At 45.6% G+C, this 8,737-nt stretch overlaps 1 pseudogene; it reads left to right on the forward strand.

Annotated features, from left to right (window-relative positions):
* The first annotated feature begins 6,337 nt into the window (after positions 1–6,337).
* Positions 6,338–7,688, forward strand: LOC146287467 (gamma-crystallin M2 pseudogene; annotated as a pseudogene).
* The last annotated feature ends 1,049 nt before the right edge of the window (positions 7,689–8,737 follow it).

Raw genomic sequence — 8,737 nt, forward strand, 5'->3', positions numbered from 1 at the left:
TCCAGCTGCCTTTAAATCTCCACAGACAGACAGAGGGTGTTAAAGCCATTAGGAGAACATCTACCCTAACTGTACCCTTTGAATCTGCAGTCTATTGCTGTTAGGAAGACATACAACATAATGAGATAACCAAGACCATGTTCTGAGATGAACATTCGGAATTCCACTGCAAAGTCCATCTTTTGTCGTAGATATTTTACAGTGCGACGGCTGTGGGTCCCCACCCCTTCCCCACCTCTCTCCTTATGTGAAATAGGCCCGGTATCCTAATCCCTTTCGCACACAACAAGTGGGGAAGGGTTGAGTTTCATTCATGTCTCCCAGAGGAGATCCAGGCCCTGCTTCTCCAGAGAGGGGCTTCACGCGGCACAGCTCAGATCAGAAGTCCCATAGGCCCCCTGAGCTCTCCAAGTCCTCCAGCATACGAGATGCGCCCAATGATATTTCCCAGCCTCTTTCTATCACCTCTCAGTCGGTTTCAGACTGAGGGATACGGGAGAGAGGGGAGATGTCTGCAAGATGACTAACTAACCAGGGATGTTTTGCTTTGTGATTTAACGGCATTTTGGTGTGTAACATGTCAGGGAGTTTGGATTATATGGATGTAAGCCATGAAAAAGAGTTCAACTACTCAGGGAGAGAGAGTAAACCACATGTTATGCGCAGCAATGTCCAAAATATGTTTTGTTTTTTCTCTCTTCAAACATTCCAACCAGTCCTGGAATGAAACCAAAAACCAAAACCAAAGAGTAAAAGTTCATAAACGTATTTGTCCCAATAAGTGTTCTACAACACAGACTCACTCTCTTTATACTTATTACTCTTTATATGTAGACAAAGAGAGTGTGTCTACAGTTGGATAGTTTAATGTGTTAGCAAGCGGGGCCGGTGACCGTAGCACTGTGGCAGTTGTGAAATTAATGTGGCCGTTTATTGAAGTGACTGTGAAGGCCGTAAGGACTGATGTGTTATGTAAATGTGGTGTGTAAGGCTGACCTCACCTCATTCTTATTAGTGCTCTATTGTGTAGAGTTTCAGAGGAGCCATTAGCTGCTGGTGGAGGTCAGTGGGTGCAGCTAGGAACACCACGGTTCAGTGACTCCGAACAGCACTACAGGATCTGCAGAACATGCTCTGCCAAAGTTAATCTTCTCTCAGGACAAAATTCGATTCCCATCACTCTGCGGAGTGGCCTTCTCTTTGTACGAAAACGACCCACGAAACGACATGGGCGTTGCTGCAGAGCGGAGTTCTGAGTTGATCTATTCACTGCAGACATGGCCCGTTTATTTGGATGTTTCAAACTGTCTTCAAACAATATTCAAGGGTTATAGAATCAGCTGAAACATGTGCCTACATATATCTGTCACAAATCTAAACTACCCCTATGCCTATCCAAGACAGTAAAACACCACTGACATTAATCCCACGATAAAGTCATTTCATTTAGTTTTTAGAAACAAAGTGAGACATATGAATAATCCAAACGTGAGGGACCCAGGGACATGCCCGACATGTAATGTGTCCACTGGGAAGAGAGTGGAGAGATGAACATATTTTAACAATGCTCTGGAATCCTCCAATCCTCCAAATGTGATGTAAAGATCATGAATTACATCTGCTGGGGCAGTTGACACTGTCATTGCCTAACTATGCAACCACTGGATAGAACAATGTGGCTTGATTGACATGAATATAAACGTAAAATCCTTTTTCTCACTAGACACAAACCACCAGATTTTGTGTCCTACAGGAAAGTGGGTTGAGCATATCCATGTGTTTCTAATTAAGACGCCAAGCAAACACATTCTGTTAAAAGTCCAAGTAAGCAAAACCCATTTCATTATTCAAAATGTCATTAACAGTGAGGCTTAGCTGTTTGAGGAAGATTTTGCATTCAAAGTCAAAGTCATTCCCAAAGGAAATAAATGTTTTTGTAGTGTTTTTATTAGAATTTCAAAAGTGAGCGGGTAATGGGAGGGGAATTGCAAAGTGCTTTTTAACAGCTGCCCAATTAAAGCTAGCGGCTTGGTTCACTGTGGCACATCCTAGCAGTGATATAAGATTGTCACATCACAAAGAATCTTGCTCAGATGACGACAATGAAGAGGCCATTGCTGGAGAGGCTTCTCTTGAAAGGCCTGTTTGGTTTTTCACAGGGCTTTCCAGAGCGACAGAGGAGCCCACGCCTCCCTCCTCAGCCAGTCCCATCCACCACATTGCAGGAAGTTACTGTTTTCTGTGGGGATGGCTGGAATGTGAGAAGAAACTAAAAAGCTCAACTTAAAAAGCACATACCAAGACAACTCGGAGAAACGTTAGGAAGGCCCTGCCAAGACTTTTTCAAGGGAGAGAAGGTGGAAGGGGCTAATCTTTTAGGCAATACCACCCCCTGCTCAACTGGAAAGGAATGTGTCCTTTCACTAGTTCAATTGAGGGCTTGCCTGGCATGGAAATAATAGGGAAAGAAGTCACTAATTTCCCAGATTGGGGTGTGGGGGCGGGTGGAGGTTAGACGAGGGGTGGTGTTAGGCGGGGGTGGGGGGAGGGAGTTTACACTTGTCACAGAGAGAACCAACACCGCTCAGACATTTCAACTACATTGGAATAAAGGCTCAATACACCGTCACATGGCTTTACATTGTGATTTCATCACACTGACGAAGACAAGAACAAACAGTGTTATTGTATCTTAGGATGACACTGTGCTTGCCACGTTAATAAATAAGCATTGTGCCCGAGACCATGAAGTTATTTATATCATACACCTCAATTATTCAGTGTTTTCATTCTCCAAAGGGCGCTATTGATATAGAATGGAAGCAGGAAGGGAAGTGCATGAATATGGGCTCAATAAATCACATTTTCAGGGTGTTTTTCAGATGGGTTTCAGCAAAGAAAATGCCTGCCTGGTACATAGCAGAACCTGGCAACCCAGCAGTGCCGTGCTGGCAGAGAGAAGGGGAGGGGGGTGGGGCGGGGCGGGGGGGGGGGGGGGGGGGTGGGGGGAAGGCACCGTTGTGCTTCTCAACTCTTCCCAGAGCCTTAATTGTCTGGTGTAATTACAGCCCCACAGGCTGATGTGGAGCAGACATGAGCGGAGAGCTGTTTCAGGCCTGGCAGGAGGAGGATGAGGAGGTGCTGACCCAGCAGGAACTTCCACCACAACCCTCCCTGCACATCGCGCTGCCATCCCTTGTACCAGGCCAGCACTGGGGCTGTCCTCCACAGCTGAACCCCCCTCGGCCTGGGTACCCGAGGGTAACCGAGGGGACAGATCAGGGCTAACGAGCATCCCTGGACTAGCACGTTTGCGCTAGCGCAGGTTCTGATGCTCTGTAGTCTGTAGCATCTTAAACAACTGCAGCTTTAACGGAATGTGCTGAATAAACACATCCGCTTATGTTCTGCTTTTTTGGGGAAACCCAAGAGTTGAAAGGCAGTTTCACTTTATTAGCATTTTCCCTCAACCATCCTTAATGATACAGCAGTCAGCATGCTAGGCCTAGAGCAGATATTTGATTTCTTTTTGTTGTCTATTTCCAGAGGGGAACTTCTTTCATAATTACAGAGGTGGACATTCAAGTTTCCTTTCATATTTTGGACTCATGAGTCATGTTCCACATTATTATGGATATGGAAAGTTAAGGAACCAACTGCAGTTTTTTTTACCAATGGTTACTGGCAAAGTGAAGCTTTAGAAACATACAAAAAAACATTTCAGTATCTCGGAGCAGAAGCCTGGAGAGCTTTCCATAAAGAATGCAGTACACCTCCAGGGTCATCTTAAGCAGGGGACTTGCATGCTACAGTCAGCCTAGCATACTTGATAAAACCACAGATACACAAACATGTTGTCGACTCCGTCCTGATTGGAGCAACTGAACCTTTCATTTGACCCCTTCTTCCTACCACACTTGGCGCACGGACACAAAAATGGAATGGAACCTACTGTTGACCAATCTACGACTAGATTTACAAACGAGAACAAGCCAACACTTGTATACTCCAGATGCATGCATGGAAGTGTACAAGTGTGTGTGTGTGTGTGTGTGTCAGAGTGCTTGAACGTCATGCGTCCAGACAATACCTCCAGTGTAATGATCTGTTGCAGTGGGAGGGCCGTGGATGCCTCCTGGATGCTTATCTAGTGTGGGCTGACACTGCGACAGGAACGAGGCTCTCCGACACGAGGCTGATAAATGATGTACAGTGACCCCCAGCATGCCATCTGCATGCCAGCAGGAGTGTCGGGGCACAAAGAACAGCCTCACGCTCAGCAGAGGTAGCGGCTCAAACACCTGCCACGCAGTTTCTGGAATGTGGAAGAAGGCAGCCTCGATTTCTCACATACTCGACTGATCGTTTCACCGTTTGAGAAAGACAGAATCATTAGTCAGTCTTTTGAAGTTGCGTATGGACTAAATGTGTGCCTGTAGGAAAATTAAGAAAAGAAAACCAGAGAATAAGAAGAGCTTTGAGCTTGTGTTTTTTTCCAGGAAATGTTTGGACGACGAGTATCAAATACTTCATGGAACTAGATTTCCTTTTCTATCCATCTTCTCACTTTGATACCTCCTTTTCAAAGATAACTTAAGAGGCCTTTCTTTCCCAAACCCCCATGACATCATCAACTTTCACATCCAATGTAAATCTCGCCGTGACCTCCACAGGGGTCATCTGCATTCAGTGACGACTGGCTGTCACAAGCTTGATGACAGTCCCAGCACATAATCAGGGTCGTCATCACTAAGGGATGCCATTAGGCACGGCTGGCTGGACCTGTATGGCCGGCTGGAGCGCAGATCCTTCAGCTTCCAGAGCAGCACTGCCTCTCTGTGACCCAGTGAACCCCGGGCGCCCAGGAGGGCTAAGCACATTAGTAGAGCCACCATAACCGCTGGCTCACTCCCTGCTGCTAGTCCGACCCAGAGACCCCTTAGGAGGGTTCACGCTGAGGAACACTGCTGGTGGAGCGGAGAGTCGTCTCACAGAGCCTGCTAAGACACCTAGGAGGGGGCAGCCGGACGGTACAGAAGGGGGTCCTGGGAAGTGAGGAGGGTAGAGGGAAGAGCCAGGGTTTCTATACTCTGCAGCGGAATGTGCAGAGGCACTTCACTAGCAGGTAATCGAACCTGGACATTTGAGGTTTAGAGGCAGGCTGGGAGTTTATCTACTGGGCTGAGCTGAGGAGCGAGGTTTGGCACAGCTTGTGGGATAATCAAAGTCATCTTGTTAATCACAGGATACCTGTGTAACTCTCCTGTTGAGTTGTGTTCTGAAAAGCTTCCAAGCGATGTTTAAGTTTGTGCTACAACGTTAGCTGACAAATAGCTCATCGTGGAAAACTAAAGAACTGATTCTGAAAGTTTTTTTTGAGGAAGCACTCATTTCAAGGTTCCCTTTTCTAGTTTATTGTTACAGCCAGAGTTAGCCTAAAACACCACCAATGCGTCAGAAGTAAGTTTCTAAAACAAACTGCACACTGCATTTAGTCATAACACACATTTTAGTGATTTTATTGCCCTTTCACAAAACCATGCTGTGCTCATTAAATCTCAACCCAGTTTGAACAGGCAGATCGACAACCGTTCACCAACATATTATACAGCAGGTGAGATCCATAGCAGACTTTCCTGTTTCTCAACTGTATGTGACAACGCGTGGGTGGGTTAGTCTCCAGCTGTGTGCTGCATAATGAGAGGCAATTACTCCGTCTGACAGGTGACCGCTTCATCCCACATCACAGCCTCAGAACCAAGCCCGTTAGCCGTGGGAAGGCGGGAACCCCAACACCGCTGAATCACAGCCTCAGGGACTCTAGTCTCCCAGCTGAGAACTCCTCATCACTGCACAGCTCATCAGAGAAGCCATCTTACATTACCTCAGAAGTTTTAGAGTTCTTCAGGTACCCCTGAATCAGTGCAGGACATTCCAACGGCCCTGACACTTGGAAAGTAGGAGGTGTCCCACACCCTTTAGATAAACGCTGTAGTAGATCATAAGAGCTTCACGTTGACATGCTCTGCTTGTTTAACTCTGAATGTAAACTAAAAACGTATAACTTATGTTTAACTGCCATGTTGAGTTAATGAAATGGCTACAAGTCAAACATGCAGGCGTCTGATAGTCATCTGCTGTTAGGAAAATGTTATGGTTAACTCAGCTGATTGCGACATCGTTATTTATGATTTGACAAAGCACACTTTAACATACCTTAAAGGGAAATTGGGACATTTTTGGAAAACATTCCTGGCCTTATTTTATTCAGTCCCTGCATGAAAAAGAGGGTGTTGAAAGCTTTCATTTCAAACATAATGGCCAAGGGAGAAATAGATTTAAGCAACAGAAATCCTACAGAAAACCCTTGTAGAGCTAACTAAACAAAACACACAGAGTTGGCATTTTTGCTTGTGTAATACTAATACACACATGAAGTGAAAGTTAACTGGGATAAGAGAAAACAGTTGTGTTGGAGAATCCCTCCAGTCATCAAATAGCATCTGGTCTGTGTCAAGTACACTCTTTTGTGTCCTCAATGAAGAGTTCATACAGTTGGATACTAAACTTTGTTCTGAATCTGTACTATAAACATTGTGCTTTCCATTCACAGAGGAAAGACACTATTAACAAATTAATGTTGTGGAGATTAAGAATTATAGGCAAAATAATCAAATGTGATACCGTACAGAAAATTCTAAAAACCAAGAACACAAGCAAAATGTGGGGGGTGCAATTCAATGCAGGAAAGAACATGTTCTCACAACGTCCGACATTTATCCAAATTGTTTGCGTTGTCTGTGTTGTAAGGCTCCACAATACACAATTTACGGGTTTCAAGAGCGTTATTATTCCCCGTTAGCGTTCCCCTTTGTTAGAGTGTTCTAAGAGAAACCGCTACTGTAGGTCTTTTGAGGGGACCCAGTGCTAAATGTGAACTAACCTCTATTGGCTTCTATGGCATGTTGCCAAGTCAGGGGGTTTACACAATGGGGGCCTGTGGTCGACAGGTATAAAAAGCGAAGGTTTCCAGTCAGTCCATCATCAAGCGTTACAGCCTCAGCAACTGAAGCACCTCCAGAGCTCTGAGCCAAAATGACCTCCAACATGATGTCCAAGATCACCTTCTACGAGGACAGGAACTTCCAGGGCCGTTCCTACGAGTGCATGAACGACATGTCCGACATGTCCTCCTACATGTCCCGCTGCCACTCCTGCAGGGTGGAGAGAGGCTGCTTCATGGTCTACGACCGCACCAACTACATGGGAAACCAGCACTTCATGAGGAGGGGCGAGTATCCCGACTATATGAGCATGTTCAACTGGAGCGACTGCATCAGGTCCTGCCGCATGATCCCCATGCACAGAGGTAACTACAGGATGAGGATCTACGAGAGGGAGAACTTCGGTGGTCAGATGCACGAGATAATGGACGACTGTGACAACATCATGGACCGTTACCGCATGAACAACTGCATGTCCTGCAACGTGATGGAGGGCAACTGGCTGATGTATGAGCAGCCCAACTACAGAGGCAGGCATATGTACATGAGGCCTGGCGAGTACAGGAACTTCAGCCAGATGATGGGAGGCATGGGAGGCATGGGAGGCAACATGAGGTTCATGAGCATGAAGCGCATCATGGATTCCTACTACTAGATAACGCTTGACAAATGTATATCACTAAACGTTTTCATGAGAAATAAAAAAAACGTTGTAAAGTCCGATTCTGAGATTACTTTCAATTGGGTTTGTTGTGACTGGGAAAGGTGTGTTAGGGTTAGCTAGGGTTGTGAGCAGAGATCTGGTGACTCATTCAGAAGACGATCTTGATGATCGCATGAAGTCACAACGACTCGCATCCAACCGCACAGCAGAAGCAACAACTATCAAATGAACTTGTCGAGGTAAAAAAAAATCGAATCCAATACTCATGTAGTAATGCAGTCATTTAAAATAAAATTGAAATAACAACACATAGCAAGTATTTTTTGTTTTAAGAGCAGAAAAACAACTTATTGGATGTGCTTCTGATAGCTAACCACCTCCAACCTTGTTTTTAAAATATGGAATGATTAACAATCCACAAAAAAACACTAATTACTGTCTAAAACCACAACACTGAATACCCTGTTGAACCGGAATCCAGCAGCCTGTCTTAACGTTAATCCTAGAGGAGACCTGAGGAGCAGATCTCAGACTTCCAGTGGCGCTCCGCAGGTCAAGGTGTGTCTGCTCTGTGATCCAGCCTGAGCTGTTTTCACACCACCAAGAGGAGAGGCTCACATAGCACAAAGGTAGTTAGGTGGGTTTGAATGGGTGACGTCATGAAGAGCTGGGGTCTAGGCCAGTCAGGATCCACTGTGACAGGCCCATGTGCATCCAAATAGGATCATGGGAACCTACAATGCATCTTTGGTGCTTTATGAGAAAGGATCTTTGTCCCTGGATCCACATCCCAGTAAAGGATTAACCGTCAGTGGGCCTAGTCATCCTCAGGCATAACAACATGGAGCTATTCTACGCTTCAATGCTTTTTTCATGAGTAAGTGCCAATGACTCGCTGAGCAGGACCTATGTGTGTGTGTGTGTCTGTGTGAAATCAAGCAATTACGTTTTTACTGCCAAGGTAACCTATTCTACCTTTAAAAGAGGTGTCACTTAACACCAAAGCTTGTTCAGCCTCTTTCACAGGACACAGCATGGGTCCAGGGGGCAAATCTGCCCATTCCAGAAA

The sequence above is a fragment of the Hypomesus nipponensis genome, chromosome 6 (assembly GCF_054491055.1).
Source record: "Hypomesus nipponensis isolate SF chromosome 6, ASM5449105v1, whole genome shotgun sequence".
NCBI classification, from domain to species: Eukaryota; Metazoa; Chordata; class Actinopteri; order Osmeriformes; family Osmeridae; genus Hypomesus; species Hypomesus nipponensis.